Source organism: Arachis ipaensis, chromosome B2 (assembly GCF_059453495.1).
Source record: "Arachis ipaensis isolate K30076 ecotype BB chromosome B2, ASM5945349v1, whole genome shotgun sequence".
Lineage (NCBI taxonomy): Eukaryota > Viridiplantae > Streptophyta > Magnoliopsida > Fabales > Fabaceae > Arachis > Arachis ipaensis.
The window spans coordinates 105,457,106-105,473,430 of NC_142437.1; the positions used below are offsets into that span (position 1 = coordinate 105,457,106).

A 16,325-nucleotide genomic window follows, 5' to 3' on the forward strand; every position below is an offset into this window, starting at 1 on the left:
GCTAGCTGACGTGGCGCGGTAAACATTTTGGACTCAATTTGGTCCTTAATTTTAGGTTAAAAATCTTAACCCCCAATTGACTCTCTTCTCCTTTCTTTTCCTTTCTTCTTTCTTCAATATTCAAGTCTTGGCAACAACCGTCTGCAGGGAACCATCATCAGCGAAATCTGCAAAATCAAGCAGCTGAGTGAGTTGTACATAACTGAGAACAAGCTAATTTCTGGAGAGGTTCCAACTTGCTTTGGTAATCTTACTTCTCTAAGAAAACTTTACTTGAACTCCAACAAACTCAGTAAGGTGCCTTCTTCTCTTTGGAGCCTCAGAGACATTCTTGAGGTGAACTTGTCTGACAATGCTTTAACTCTGTCTCTTCCAATTGAAATTGGGAACTTAAAGGCTGTGACTTTCTTGGATCTATCAAAGAATATGATCTCAGGAAGCATTCCTAGGGCCATTTCTGGATTGCAAAATTTGCAAATTCTCAACTTATCACAAAATAAATTGGTAGGGGGTATTCTTGATTCACTTGGCAGTTTGATAAGTTTGACAAATTTGGACTTATCTCAACTTGTTTGGCTTGATTCCAAGATCACTGGAGTCACTTCATTATCTTGAATTCATCAATCTTTCTCATAATAGTTTGGAAGGAGAGATTCCGAGTGGTGGACCTTTCAAAAATTTCACTGCTCAATCTTTCATGTTTAATAAAGCACTTTGTGGAAATGCCAGATTACAAGTCCCAGCATGCAGTAAAGTAAAGAAGAAAGGGTCAAATGCAAACATATTCTTCATCAAATGCATATTGCCTATAATGGTTTCAATCATTCTGGTTGTTTTCTGTGTGTTTTTTCTCGTCAGGCGTTGAAGAAAGAATGGTGGTGATACTAATGAAGGAACATTATCAGCATTACCAGCAGCCAGAATGATTTCGTACTATGAACTATCACAAGTAATTAATGGATTTGATGAGAGTAATTTGCTTGGTAGGGGCAGTTTTGGCTCTGTGTTCAAAGGTTTACTTTCAAATGGGATGGTGGTTGCTGTCTAAGTGTTTAACTTGGACTTAGAATTAGGATCAAAGAGCTTCAGTGTAGAATGTGAAGCAATGCGCAATCTGAGCCATCGAAATCTCATGAAGATCATAGGTTGTTGTTCAAGTATAGATTACAAGCTTTTAGTGATGGAGTTCATGCCTAATGGGAGCCTTGAGAGATGGTTGTATTCTCATAACCATTGTTTGGACTTCTTGCAAAGGCTAAATATAATGATAGATGTGGCATCTGCATTGGAGTATCTGCATCATGGATCTTCACCTATAGTGGTTCATTGTGATGTCAAACCTTGTAATGTCTTATTGGATGAAGACATGGTTGGCCATGTCAGTGGCTTTGGCATTGCCAAATTGCTTGGCGAGGGACAATCCAAAGAATATACCAAGACCATGGCTACAGTTGGCTACATTGCACTGGGTAAGTTATGCTACACCAGATTATAATTTTCCTTTTAAGTTTGGTCATTTGATTATAACCATATGCTTGATTAATATGCATATACAATTGAAGATCATAAATCATTCACTAACCTTTTAGTAATAATTTGTAATCAAAGTTGAACTACAATGCTTCTTTAACTTTTTCTGTAGTAATTTTCATTAGTTCAAAAATTCACTTTCTGTTGCGGTGGTGGTATCTAAACATTTTGTTTCCAATTTTAGTGGCTTGTGTGTCACATATACTTGTTCTATAAACAAATATTTTATTTAAAATAACGAGGGTAATTTGAGTTGCAGAGTTTGGATCCAAAGGGATTATCTCTACAAAGGGAGATGTATACAGTTTTGGGATAATGCTGATGGAAACATTCACAAGAAAGAAGCCAACAGATGACTTGTTTGTTGCAGGATTAAGCATGAAAGGTTGGATTAGTGAATCATTGTCACGTGCAATTGATCGAGTTGTGGATTCCAACTTGTTACAAGATGAAGGTCACCACCATGTTGATGACATAATAGCATCTACATCATCTATCTTGAAACTGGCCTTGAATTGTTGTGAGGATTTACCTGAAGAACGAATGAACATGACAGATATTGCTGCATCACTGAACAAAGTTAAGGCCAAGTTTCTTAAAGCTAGTGACAAGGATGTTGTTCGGTTTTGTAGAAAATGAACCACTTTGTAATATGTTTAAATGTTTAGTACATTCCCTTTCTTTGCATTTTAATTTTGGCCTCAGTAGAGTCTATATTTTTCTACATTAGGAACATAAGATGTTGCAATAAACATTATCAAAAGAGAGTCAGCAAATATAACTACAAAACATTTACAGTTATTAAGCTATGGGTGATTCAGGATTGATATATAAAGATTAAAGAATATAAAGGATGATCATGGCCATTTGCTAATTGATAATATATCAGTTGTAAGAAACATTCATTGTGTCACTTCAATACCAATTTCTGTAAACTAAGAAAAGAAAATCTGCGATGTTGAGCACTGTTGACATTTGACAAACTCAAGTAATCAAAAAAATAAACAAAAAAAGTGGTGCCAAAGTATAAAAATTAAAAATAAACAATCAGCATCATGCATATCTACAAAATTTAAAGTAATAGTAGTTCAATATTGATCAATAGCAGTATCATAATATCTCAACTTGCCTTACTCCATAATGCACATCTCGATGATTACAATGACCTGAGACACCATAGTTATCAAAAGTAATAATCTGGAGAGGCACAAAAACCAAAACAGTAAAAACAGGGGGTTCTAAAAGAGATAACTAGAACAGAAGGTATTAGTCACCCGAAAAGATTACATATGGTGGCACAAATAAAAGCTTAACTTACATGCCTAAAAATGGAAACAATAATACAGAAGCACAGGCTTACCATATTAATGCAGTGGCTGGTTATTTGTGCGATGGAGAAGAAAGGAGAAGAGAGTCAATTGGGGGTTAAGGTTTTTAACCTAAAATTAGGGACCAAATTGAGTCCAAAATATTTACTAAGCCACGTTAGCTAGCCGTTGCGCTGCTAACGTGTCACCAACGATGCCTGGTCAGCTTTCTGGTTGTGCCAGCTGGACAAAATTCACCGGAAGGACCACTATGAGTACCGGAGATTAACTTTAGGGACGATCTCGACAAATTTTTAAGTTCAGGGATTACTTTGAGCCTCGAGGATAACTTCAGGGACTACTTTGATGCTTACCTCCATTGGGAGCACCACCTTTGAGAAAGCCCTATGTGATTTGGGGGCAAGCATAAATCTAATGCCCTTATCTGTGATGAAGAAGTTGAAAATCCAAAAGGCACAACCCACAAGGATAGCATTACAAATGGCAGACAAATCTCTAAAGCCTGCATATGGACTAGTGGAGAATATCTTGGTCAAAGTGGGTAAGTTCTTCCTCCCAGCAGATTTTGTGATTTTTGACACAGGGGAGGATGAGAATGTCTCTATAATTCTAGGAAGACCATTCCTAGCCACTGGGAGAACTCTAATTGATGTAAAAGCAGGTGAATTAGTGCTTAGAGTGCATAATGAGCAACTGGTCTTTCATGTCTTCAAAGATATACATTCAACAGGTGAAGAAGAGAGGTGCATGCAGACTGAGCTTATTAATCCAAACCTTCAAGAACCACCTGATGATGCACAGCAGAATCTGCAGCTCAAACCTCCTTTGGTGACAGTCAATAAAATTCCTCCTGACATCAAACCTAAGTTTGGTGTTGGGAATGCATCATCCACCAAGGAGGAGATTCCAAAAAAGAAGAAAGTACCCAGGGGATGGAGAAACAAAAAGATTTCCACTGAAGACTTCTCCCCAGGAATGAAGGTGGTATTGACTTGCAATCCAGTGTTCACTTATACAGTAAACAGAATCCTCTCTCTGGAACATATTGAGCTACTTTACAGAGACACAGGGAGAAGATTCACAGTGAGGGGAGAAGAGCTAAGCCCCTATGATCCTCCTCCTTAGAGGAACTGACCGTCAAGTTAGTAACGGTAAAGAAGCGCTTGTCGAGAGGCAACCCGATAATTTCGTATCCTTAGTTATTTTTTGTTGCATTGATTTTATTATTTATTAGATTTTTGTTGAGTTTTTACTGTTTCTAAGTTCAGCGTGGCATACAACGTCACTAGCGTGCAAGGAACCACCATCGACGCTCAACTTAAAATATCTCAAGTTCAGTATGGGATGAGCATATCAATTGGGAGTCTCTTTAAAATGGTCCACGCTGAACTTAGCTCTCTCCAAAGGAGTCAGCGTGGGGGAAAATTATGCTACACACGGGACATATCACGCCTAACTTCAATTTTCTTAAGTTCGGCGCCAGAGAAGGCTCACATACATAATTCCTGAACCAAATCAATTCCATTATATCCCCACACCCCCTGACTCCACTTGCCTTTATTTCCTTCCCATTTATTCTTTTCTCAAAACCCATTGACTAAATCAAATCTCCACCATATCATCCCTACATATATTTCTTTGACCTTCCAAACATATATACATACGTTCTTTTATCTACACATAATATATAGAAAGGTGTTCAGGTGTGACAGTGTACTTTCACAGAACAGCAGTGTTACAAGCTTTATGGCCTTACAGATTTAATTTAAAATATTCGATTGGCGTTGATTGAAGGGTTGCTTTCTTTTGTGAAAAACATAAGAAGAAAGTGCAGGATGGGCTAGCAACAGGTGCAAAAGTTCTGCTGTACATATTGATAGAGAATACTAAATTTGTCCAATATTATTGAAAACTGCATTGGTGGAGGGAGAGTATCCTAAAGCTGTAGTCGAGGGTAAGCCGAGCCAAATGGTAGTGTGCCGGTTATTTTACTTGTTAGGTTAATTGAATATGATTTGGTAAAAAATATAACAAATAATTTTTTAAAATTTTAAAATTAACAATTTAAAATTTTAAAATTATTGAAGATATATGAAAAATTGTTTAACACGACGATATTGTATTAGTTTGGTTTTTATTTTTTTTTAATTTTTTTATGCATATAATTTAAAACATGAAAGGTACGAAAATTTATATTAAATATGTAAATTAATATAATTTAAATTAACGATATAATTTAATCGAATAAAAGTAACGTACTCGTATTATTGTAGTGGGACGAATAATAAGTACTTAATTCAACTTTAAAGAAATTTCAAATACAAAGACATACATTTCATGATTATTCGATAATTAAAAATCCAATGTTTAATAAAAATAAGCTATTTAATTATAAGTTATACTAAAATTTTGAGTGTGTAAATACATGAACATCATATATAAAGAATAGAATAATATAAATACTGTTATTTGTATTAGATTAAATTAAGTTGAGATTTTGTAATTATATACATGTGATTTATAATTGTTGGCATTGCATTTATTTTAAAGATATGAGCTAAATTTTTTTTAGATGGCAATATAATTCAAATTCAAATTCAAAGGTATATAGTTAAAAATAAGCGTAGTTTTGTTTGATGAAGACATGAGTGGGAGTAATGTAGCGACTAAGGATAAAAGACTGAATCAATTAGTATATTAGTGGGGTTAAATTACACAGTTAGTCCCTACACTTTCAGTGAAATTGCAAATTGGTCCCTACAGTTTAAAAGTTTGTAATTGGGTCCCTGAAGTAAATTGAAATTTGTAATTGGGTCCCTACCGTTTAAATTCCGTTTGAGTTAACGGAATATTCGACAGCATATTCGCCGTTGAGCATGTGAGTTGCACATGTAAAAGCTTGACTGAGAAAAAACTTGTTATTTCTTAGTTCCAAAGTTTTGTAATGACCAAAAACCCCACTGAGACCATTCATTATCGTTATGCTTCATCTCCAAAAAAATTTGTCTCTGCTCATGCTTCCCTTCCATCATTGGAATTGATCGTCGAGTGTGGTTCGGACTGTGTGGAGTTGCTTTATGGTTGACATTGTTGGCAGCTGAAGAGTGAAGTGTGCAAGAGAGCAACACTAAATCAGGTAAGGGTTCATAACCCCCAGTCCCTTCACAGGTGTGAGTTATATGTTATGGTTTGATTTGGTTCTTTTTTTTTTTCAGTGGATGTTAGAGTATCTAATGTAGTTAGGGTTTCTCTAATGAATCTATTTTTTTTATTTTTTTTGGTAGTGATGAGAGATTCTGTGTTTACTCTCGATCTCTACCATGGTGGTCAGATGGTTAGCAGGAACGGAAGGAAAGAATACCTTGGTGGGATGGTAGTGGAAGGGTTGCAGTTTGAGTTAGATGAGTGGTCGTTACAAGAAATTGTTGCAGCGCTGAAAGAAGTTGGATACACAGGCAATGCTAAAATCTGGTGGAACGAACCTGGAGTTGCATTGAAGGATGGTCTTAGGGAGTTGAAGTCTGATGGAGATGCAATGAGAATGGGTAAGTATGTAGTGGAACAAGAGATTAAACACTGCCATGTGTATGCGGTTAGTGGATGTAGACAAGGAAATGGGGTTGAGATAACCTCAAATGATGAGGACTATATACCCTCTGATGGTGAGTACAGTGCTAATGATTTAGTTGAAGTAGAAGTGGTAAGTCAGTCAGAGTCTTCAAGTGAAGATAACAGATTTGATGACAGTGCTGACGATGGTGATCATGAGGATCATTTTGGCTTTAATGTTGAAGAAGAAAACCAACAAGGTCAGCATCCAAATGCCTTCGGAGGTAACAGTGGCTCATTAGGAACAGATGATAATAATGTTGATGTGGGAGTTGGTGTTGAAAATAACACAGGAGGGGTTACTGAAGATGGAACAGAAATTGATGTTGGTGATATTTCTTCGGGTTATGATACAGAGTCATTGGACAGCTATGATGGAGATTCTGATGAGCCCGTAAGAAAAAAGAGGTATCCTAGATATAATGAAGCTGACATGAGTGTTGATTATGAGTTTCGGCTGGGGACTGAGTTTAAATCTATTGCTGAGTTTAAGGAGGCTATTAAGGAATATGCATTGTTGAATGGGAGGGACATTAGATATGTCAAGAACGATCAGGTTAGATGCAGAGTCAAATGCAAGGGTTTAGGCGGAGAGTGTCCATGGATGGCATTTGCAAGTAAAGTAGGAAAATCTGGATGTGTTAGGCTGAAGACATTGAAGAGTAAGCACACTTGTGGGAGGAACTACAGTGGCCGTCTTGCGTCCAGCAATTGGATTGCTAAAAAAATTACTAATAACATAAGTAGAGGAGAAGATATGAAGCTGGGGACTGTAATTCAAACTATTCAAGAAAAATACATGGCAAATATATCTGTGTGGAAAGCTTACTGGGCAAGAAGAAAGGCAAGGGAAGTGGTGCATGGGAAGGCAGTGTAGCAATATGGGAGGATCAGAGACTATTGTGCAGAGGTCTTAAGAGCAAACCCAGGATCGACATTGAAGCTGAAGTTGGATAGACCCTGTCCAACAATCCTACCAAGGTTTGTACGAATGTACATGTGTCTCGATGCTGTGAAGAAAGGATTCCTGGCTGCTTGTAGGCCTATTATTGGACTTGATGGTTGCCATCTGAAGGGTGATCATGGACAACAATTGTTGGTTGCTGTGGGTAGAGATCCTAATGATAACTATTTTCCCCTAGCAGTTGCAGCAGTAGAGGCAGAGACTAAAGATTCATGGGCTTGGTTCTTGGACTTGCTACTTCAGGACATTGGAGAGTTGACAAATAAGAAATGGGTCTTTATGTCAGACCAGCAAAAGGCAAGATATTAATTGTAGTTTTTTATGAACTCAGTTTTATAATTTTTTGTGAATTTCAATCTGACTTTAGCTGACCATTGATCACTTGGCAGGGGCTGCTTCAAGTATTCCATGAATTGCTTCCGGGAGTGGAGCATCGGTTTTGCCTTCGACATCTCTATGCCAACTGTAAGAAGGCTTTTGGTGGGGGAACAGTTTTAAGGGACTTGATACTTTCTACTGCTAAAGCAACTTATGTGGAGGAGTGGAATAGAAAGATGGATCGTTTGAAAGAGGTAAATAGTGTTATGACAAGTTGGCAGCCCTGGATCCTAAGGTATGGACTAAATCTCACTTCACTCCATATGCCAAGAGTGATATGCTAATGAACAACATATCTGAGGCTTTTAATGGACGAATTCTGGAAGCTCGCGACAAGCCCATTTTAACCATGTTTGAATGGATTAGATGTTATTGGATGGGGAGGTTTGCTGAGAAGAAGAAAAAGGGAGCTAAGTTCATGGGAAAAATACTGCCTAAGCCTAGAAAGAGGTTAGACATCATATGTAGAAGGTCCATGGAATGGCAACCTAGGTGGGCTGGGGATTTAAAGTATGAGGTTTCACATAAAAATAGGATAATTCAAGAGAGGTTTGTTGTAGATTTACTGGCTGGTTCATATAGTTGTAGGTTCTGGGGGCTGGCTGGCATGCCTTGTATGCATGCTTGTTCTGCAATATTCATGAAAGGAGACAACCCTGAGGACTACTGCAGTAACTATTACACACCAGCAGCATATATGGCATGCTATGGGACAACACTCAATCCAATTAATGGTGAAAATATGTGGCCAAAGGTCGAACTTGAGACAATTAGACCTCCAATTTTCAGAATCAAGCCTGGAAGACCTAGGAGAGTAAGAATTAGAGAGCACGATGAGGATAGATCACAAACAAAACTAAGAAGGAGTGGAACATCAGTTACCTGCAGCAACTGTGGCCAATATGGACACAATAGGAGACATTGTCCCAATCCAGACATAACAGGTATCTGCCTTTATATTTTGGCTTCCTCATAGTTGGTAGTTTTGTACTCTATCACTAAGCATGTGTGTTCTTGTCTTCAGGAAACAACCCTGGATCTGAAACTGTTGCTTCTCAGGGTAGTGCCCCTGCTCCTCATGGTAGTGCCCCTGCTCCTACTACTGCTGCAACTTCCACCACTAGATCTGCTAGTGTTAGCCAAAGAGGAAGGAGAAGGGGACGTGGCAGAGGAGGATCCAGGCCTGGAAAATCTAGATCTGCTACTCCTTCTGCTCTACCAGTGACTGCACTAGATCCACCACTGCCTCCATCAGTGACTGCACTAGATCCACCACTGCCTCCACCAGTGACTGCACCAGCTCCACTAGTGACTGCACCAGCTCCACCACTACCTCCACCAGACCCAAGAAATTCCACAGCTCCACCAGTGCCTCTTCCAGCAGATCCACCACAACCTGCACCAGCTCCACCACTGTCTAAGACAAAAATTTTTGGTGTGAGGCGCAGTGGAAGACTTAAGATAGGTGTGAGGAAGGCAAAATCTGGACCAACTGAAACAGTAGACCTCATAGCAGATTAGTTTTTTTAAGTAATTAGGATTTGGTGGTATTAGTTTTTTGGCTGTGGCTGTGAACTTTATTGTATCCTATGTCCATGTACTGTCAGTGGATTATGAACCACTTTTGTTTTGTTTTGTTGCTTTTGTTATATTGGGCATGTGGCTAGCTATTTTGGAGGGACCACATTGACTATTAATTAATATGAATATTAACTACTTTACTCTATATTATGTCTACTAGAGCTTTCTGCTATGGGACCAAATGAATGCAAATAATTTTTCAGATTCACTTGTCATTGATAAAAAATAGATAATTACATTCAGCACTAAACACTATTCAAATGCACTGCAGATACACTTTTTCTCCTATCTCATCAAACTTAGTTAAACCAATACACTGCAAATATTACAACCAACACACAACTCAATATCATCTTCTGCAATTGTTTCTGCTTCTTCATGTCACTCTCCACTCTGCCAATTTGTTGTTGGAGCAATGTAAAATCAGAACGCAATCTTCCTAGACTTGCTTCCATGCGTCCTATCTCTATATTTAATCTATCTATCTTTCTTTCTTGTGCCTTTAGTAGTGCAGCATTCATAGATTCATCCAACCTTACAAAATCTCCACCATGCTTTGAGCATCCCTCCGTTTGAGATCTGTGTTGGGTGCATTGAGATTGAGCCCCAGCCATGTCTTCTTCATCAATCCATTCAAAAAACTTGCATCTTCTAGTGGGACACGATATAAATCTTCTATTTGGGTTCATCACAGTACTGGAGGTTCAGAGTGTCAGCAGATCTCCACAAAAGCAGTAAGTCCTTCTCCCCTTTCCCATCACCTCTTCCTCTCTATCAATCCACTCAAAAAAATTACACTTTGGTAATTTACAACAAGCAACAAATCTCCTACCTGGGCTGTTCATAGACGACGACGAGAGCACCACCATCTCTTCCCCACAGAAGCATCGATGTCTTCTCTTGTTCATACTCCTAGATGTTGATCTTCCTTCGGACAACTGGGTTGAGTCCATCACAGCTCGAAGAAACCCTTCACCCCTAACAAAGGGATACAGATACTGGAGGAACGCTGTGAGAGATCGTCATCTTCTCTTTCACTCTGACTCTTAAGAACTTTATGAGAGATAAGGGCATTCTGGTAAAATAACAACATTTAATGTCTCTATTCACGCTAAACGTTAGTGGGGACCCAATTACAAATTTCAATTTACTTCAGGGACCCAATTACAAACTTTTAAACTGTAGGGACCAATTTGCAATTTCACTGAAACTGTAGGGACTAACTGTGTAATTTAACCTATTAGTGGCTAATAATACATTAGTATTTATAATTTAAAACTAGAATTATATATAAATACTAAAAAAATTAAATTTGTATATAAAAAGTATGTTTATATAAAATAATAAAAATATAATTTACAATTTTTTTAAATAATTAAATTTGTTATTTAATTTTTAAATAATTTAATTTTGATATAATATTAAATAAAAGATTTTATGTATCTGTTAATTATGTATTGTAATTTAAATATTTTTTATTACTATTTCTAAAAATAAAAAATATATTCTAAATTAGTAAATTAATCAATTTATTTTAAAATTTTATATGCAATATAAGTACATATAATAGAACAAAAGATATAAAACAAGTAATAAAGATGAATAAATTGAGAATAAAATAAATATATAAAATCATGAAAAAAATAAAACATTAGATTAATATCTAAATTATAATTGTTTGAATTAAAATTTGTAATTGAAAATTTTAACAAAATCAGAGAAACAATAAAATTGGAAGATACATAGAGTCATAGAGAGTTATATAAAAAACATGAAGAATTTAAAATTTATCTTTTGATGAAAAAAAAGATGACTATTAGATAAAGAATAGAAAAAAAAAGTTGAAAATATAAAAATAAAAAAAATTTAAAAAAATAAAAAAACGATGACCCAATAACTAAATTTGATTAGGTTAAATAATAATTAAAATAATAAAAAAAAGTAAATTACAGATTTTGACCAATTGAATTTAATTTATTTACAGTGAAATCATTTAAAATTTAAAATAAAAATATATTATAAATAACTATTTATTTAAAAAAAAATATACAGTGGGACAAATATTCCCTCATACTTGTTGCCGGATCCATGCCTGCCTCTGTGTAGCTTCTTTCATTATTATTCGTGTATTCCAATTTAAAATACTGTCAGCCAAGGTCGAAGCCGGCTGACTTCATGCATAAATTATTAAATCTTATGGCAAGCTTCATCTATTACCTATTTAAGTTGGTCATTTTCGAGAAACACATTATTAAGATGGGTCATTTTCGTCTATTCCAACCTTGGAAAATGACAAACCTTAAGTGGGAAACTTATTCGTACGCAGAACATTAGAGTTCCAAATCCGGACGCGCGAACACTGCATAATTTTCCTAATATATATCATATATACGTAACCCTCCCCCTCTCTCTCTCTTATATATAAATAAATAAATCAATAAATAAATACCTATATATAAAAATAAAATATATAAAAATTAAAAAAAAATTATATATATATATATATATATATATATATATATTTTAATTATTTTAACCTCTCTTATTTTTTTTATCAATTTATTCTTTTTTTGTACTAATTTTTGTTTTACTTTTCGTGCACTTTTTATGTTCCTCCCTGTTTTCAGTTCTTCTTTGCTTAAAGACAAGCAAACTTTTAAGTTTGGCGTTGTCATTTCACTTGTGGATTTTCTGTTTATTTTAATGACACCAAAGGGAGGCGAATAATCTTCACGACAGAGCACAGCCTGAAGAATGAAACGGCCACTAGCAGTGGCGGAGCTTGAAACAAAATTTTGGGGGGCCAAATAGAAAATAATTGTCAAGATGCTTTTGATATGGACCCCATTAGAAATAAGTTTGTCTAACCTCATCTCTCTGATTTGGGTGATATTGCCAAATTTAAAACTGTTTTCCAGAGTCTCGTTCCAAAGAATTAAGGTCAAACTCATCGGATGCAACTCTTTAAACTTTTGAAGGTTATATCTCGCTTTTTTCATGATTCATTAAAGTAGAAGAACTATCTACAGGTGTTGATATTGTAAAAGTTATATGTTATCCTTCTTGAATATTAGCATTCCTCTTAAAAAATACATCAATTCTTTGATTTTTCACAATTATTTTATATAAAAATTTGAATATATATCCTATAAAATATGTAGAAAAGAAGTTAGAAGCACAAATATTAAAATTTATAATATTTATTGATTTTTTTATTAATTTATACAAATACAATAATATCAATACTTATTGAATATTCTAATTTTTTTATCATATAAAAAATAAATTAAATAAACAGTAAAATATAAAATAATATTAAATTACATAAATAAAAAATACCTAATTTTTATATTTGAACTCGAAGGTAGAGGGAGTGTTACTTATTGAATAGAGAGTTGTGAAATACAAATACACTCGGTTCAGTCCAAATCCAACATGTTTTAAATGTTTAAAACTAAAAACTATTGTGCAATAAAAGTAAGAGATGAAGATTAAACTTTTGTATTTTAAGTCATAGTAAAGTATTTAAACCAATTGAACTATTTTTTATTTTTTGAAAAAGTACTACTAATTTTTTTAACAAAAGTTTGGGGGGCCATGGTCCCCCTTGTCTCAACTAAGCTCCGCCACTGGCCACTAGGATAACTGAGGTGGTTGAATTCCTTTCATTCTATATTCCTTCTCGTTCTTACTATATTAGGTTCTTGTTTTTTGCTTACTTTGTTATTGCATGATCAGTTGTTATTTCAATTTCTAGGTTGTAGTTTAATTTACTGTTTATTTTGTTATTTGATTTTTATTCTGAAAGTATGTCTCATGTATTGCTCACTGAGTTTGAATCAAAGAAAAAAGAAAAAGATATAATGCATGAGAAATTGAGTTTATATTTAAGATTAGTCTTGTTTACTTAAATGTGGTGGTATTATTTGTGATTTTGAATAAATGACATGAACAGTGCATATTCTGAATTTGAATCAAATGATGTTGATGTATAAGGAACAAGAATTTAGAGAACTATTATGACTTCTCTGAAATTAGTGAAAGCTTAATCCTTAAAGCAAAAGAAACAGCAAAAGAAAAATAAAATCAAGGTCCAAGGCTTTGAGTATCAATGACTAAGGAAGTCAGACATGATTAAAAGCTCAAAGAGTTGTTTCCTTAGTCATATGCTTGTGGTGTTCTTGTGTCAAGTAATCCTTGAGACAGAATATTTAGAGTCAAGACCAAATGCATTTAGCAGAGTATGCCCAAGGCTTTGAGCACCACTGTCTGGGAGTAACTAAAAGAAAAATCAGAACTTAAAGAGAGATCTCCAGTTAAGTGCTTGTGGTGTTTTTGTGTCAAGTAACCCTTGAGACAAAACATTTAAAGTCATGGCTAGCCTCAAGGTGCAAAGCACCAAAAGGAGATTTGCTGTGTTCAAGGATTAAACTGAAGTATAAAAGACTAGAGAGTTCATAATATTATCCAGATTCTAATTCCAGATGACAGTAACATTCTTCTGATTCAAAGGATAGTGAGATGCCAAACCTATTTAGGACTGCAGCTGTAAACCCCACTTTAAGAAGAGACATGAGCTTAATTGAACTCTCACTCTCATGCAAATTCACATCCTAGGCCTATATTAGTTTTGGTTGCTTGAGGACAAGCAATAATTCAAGTTTGGGGTTGTGATGCATGAGCATCTTCTCTATCTTTTTCTAGTGAATTTGCATTCAAATTGTTGAGTTTAATCAAAATTTAAATACCTTTTAGCCACTATGGATGCTACTTTGAGTTGTGTACAATTCTATTTATTTCAGGTCGGATGTATTTGACGGAGTTTTGTAGTAGAAAGGGAAGAAAGCAAATGATGCTGTCAACCCCGCCCTCCTTGCACTTAACCAGAAATAACTTGAGTTACAGAGATCCAATTGGCGTGGTTCCAGCGGCATTGGAAAGATAACTTTTAGGGCTTTCCAAAGATGAATAATAGTGCACACTTCTTCTCCAGCAAACTCTGCCCACTCCACGTTGAACTTGGCCCCTGCCAAGTTCAGCGTGGACTTGAAAACTCCCAGGGAAGCACACGCCACATCCCACGCTGAACTTGGGAAAAGCCAAGTTTAGCGTGGATTCAAAGGGACGCGCATAAAACCACATTGCCTTCTCCACGCTGAACTTGGGAAAAGCCAAGTTCAGCGTGGACCTCAACATCTCAAGTGGTCCCCATATACGCCCAAGAGCTTGCACGAATGATTAAGTAATTTTGATTAAATTTGTATTTTATTTTAAAATAGGAAAATATATTATTTTAGTTTTAGGAAATATATTTTACATTAATTAGGATTAGATATAAAAGGGTAAAGAATCAGCCCTTCGGGCTCTTCTCTTCTCTTCTACCTCATTCCGCAATTTACAGTTTTTCAGATCCTTATTTTCTCTTTGAACCATGAGCAACTAAACATCCATTGTTAAGGTTAGGAGCTCTATCTATTATATGGATTGATACTATTATTTTTCTATTTTAATTCATGTATTGATTTCTATTTTAAGAATTGTTTTCTTTCTTTATCTTATGAATTTGGGTGGAACGGAAGTATGACCCTTGTTCTAATTGAGTTCTTGTATAACTTGGAAAAACTCTTTACTTGAACAATAGTTTGAAAACAATTTCTCCTAAACTTCTAATTATCTGGACTTAACGGGATACATGACATATAATCCTTTTATATTTGGGTAATTAGAGTTTCTGTGGCACATAAACTATAATTGAACTTCATCCTCTAATTGGAATTAAGTGACCAAGGAATTGGCGGTTGATGAAAGTTAGAGTAGACTAAGAAGGTCTAAGGAATTAGGACTTAGTCATATATAGTTTGTCATGAATTGAATCTTGCATGATTAAAATAGTTAGTAAGAAAAGTCAATCCGAAAAATAGATATCTCTGAAACCTTAACTGTTTCTCCATATATTATTCTCATCAAAACACTGCTGGCTTTTCTGATTTTCTAAATTACTGTTTAATGCAATTGAGACCCAAATACTACTTTCTGTTTGTCTGACTAAGCAAATCACTTGACCATTGTTGCTTGATCCATCAATCCTCGTGAGATCGACCATCATTAACCTGAGGTACTACTTGGTACGATCCGGTGCACTTGCCGGTTAGTTTGTGGATTATAAATTCTGCACCAAGTTTTTTGACACCGTTGCCGAAAATTGACTGTAACTAACAACTATTAGTTGTTTTATTGCTTAGATTAGATAATTTTTACTTTAGTTAAAATATTTTTTAGCATTATTCATTTTCAATTTTCAATTATTCTTTTTTCTTTCTTTATTCTCGTTCACCCCTCCCCCACCCCGTTTTCTTTTTATTTTCTTTTACTTTCGTTTCTTTTTTTTAAATTTTTATTTCACTTTCGTATTGTTTCTTTCATTATTTTTTTTATTTTATTAGTTTTATTTGATCCATTTTTTTATTTCTTTTCAAACTTTTTTTCGTTCTTTTTTTATTTACCCTATTTTATTTTATTTTTGTTTTTTTTATTTATATATTCATTTTTTATTTTTATTTTTCTATTTTATTAGTCTTATTTAAATTTTAACTTTAACTCTTAAATTTTTGCTCAATTATTTTTTTTATTTTCTGAAATTAAGTTTGGTGTCGCCTAGTAATTTTATTTTAATTTACTTATTTATATTTTTTTAAAAAAAATAAAAAATAAAAAATAAAACTATTTCAAAGGTTTTAATTTTTTTTATTTAGTTGCTTTATTTTATTTCTTTTACATAGGTTATCTCAATTGGAATTTTCTGCACTCTGACGTAGAGATTCCCACTTTCTTTTGTTTTCTGTCTGTTTATGAGCAAGAACAGAGACAAAGAACCTTATTTAGACTTTGATCCTAAATCTGAAAGGACTTTAAGGCGGCATCTACAACAAGCAAGA

The 16,325-nt window shown here is 34.8% G+C and overlaps 1 pseudogene; it reads left to right on the top strand.

Moving 5' to 3' along the window:
* The first annotated feature begins 141 nt into the window (after positions 1–141).
* LOC107633486 (putative LRR receptor-like serine/threonine-protein kinase At3g47570 pseudogene) lies at positions 142–2,169 on the top strand (annotated as a pseudogene).
* The last annotated feature ends 14,156 nt before the right edge of the window (positions 2,170–16,325 follow it).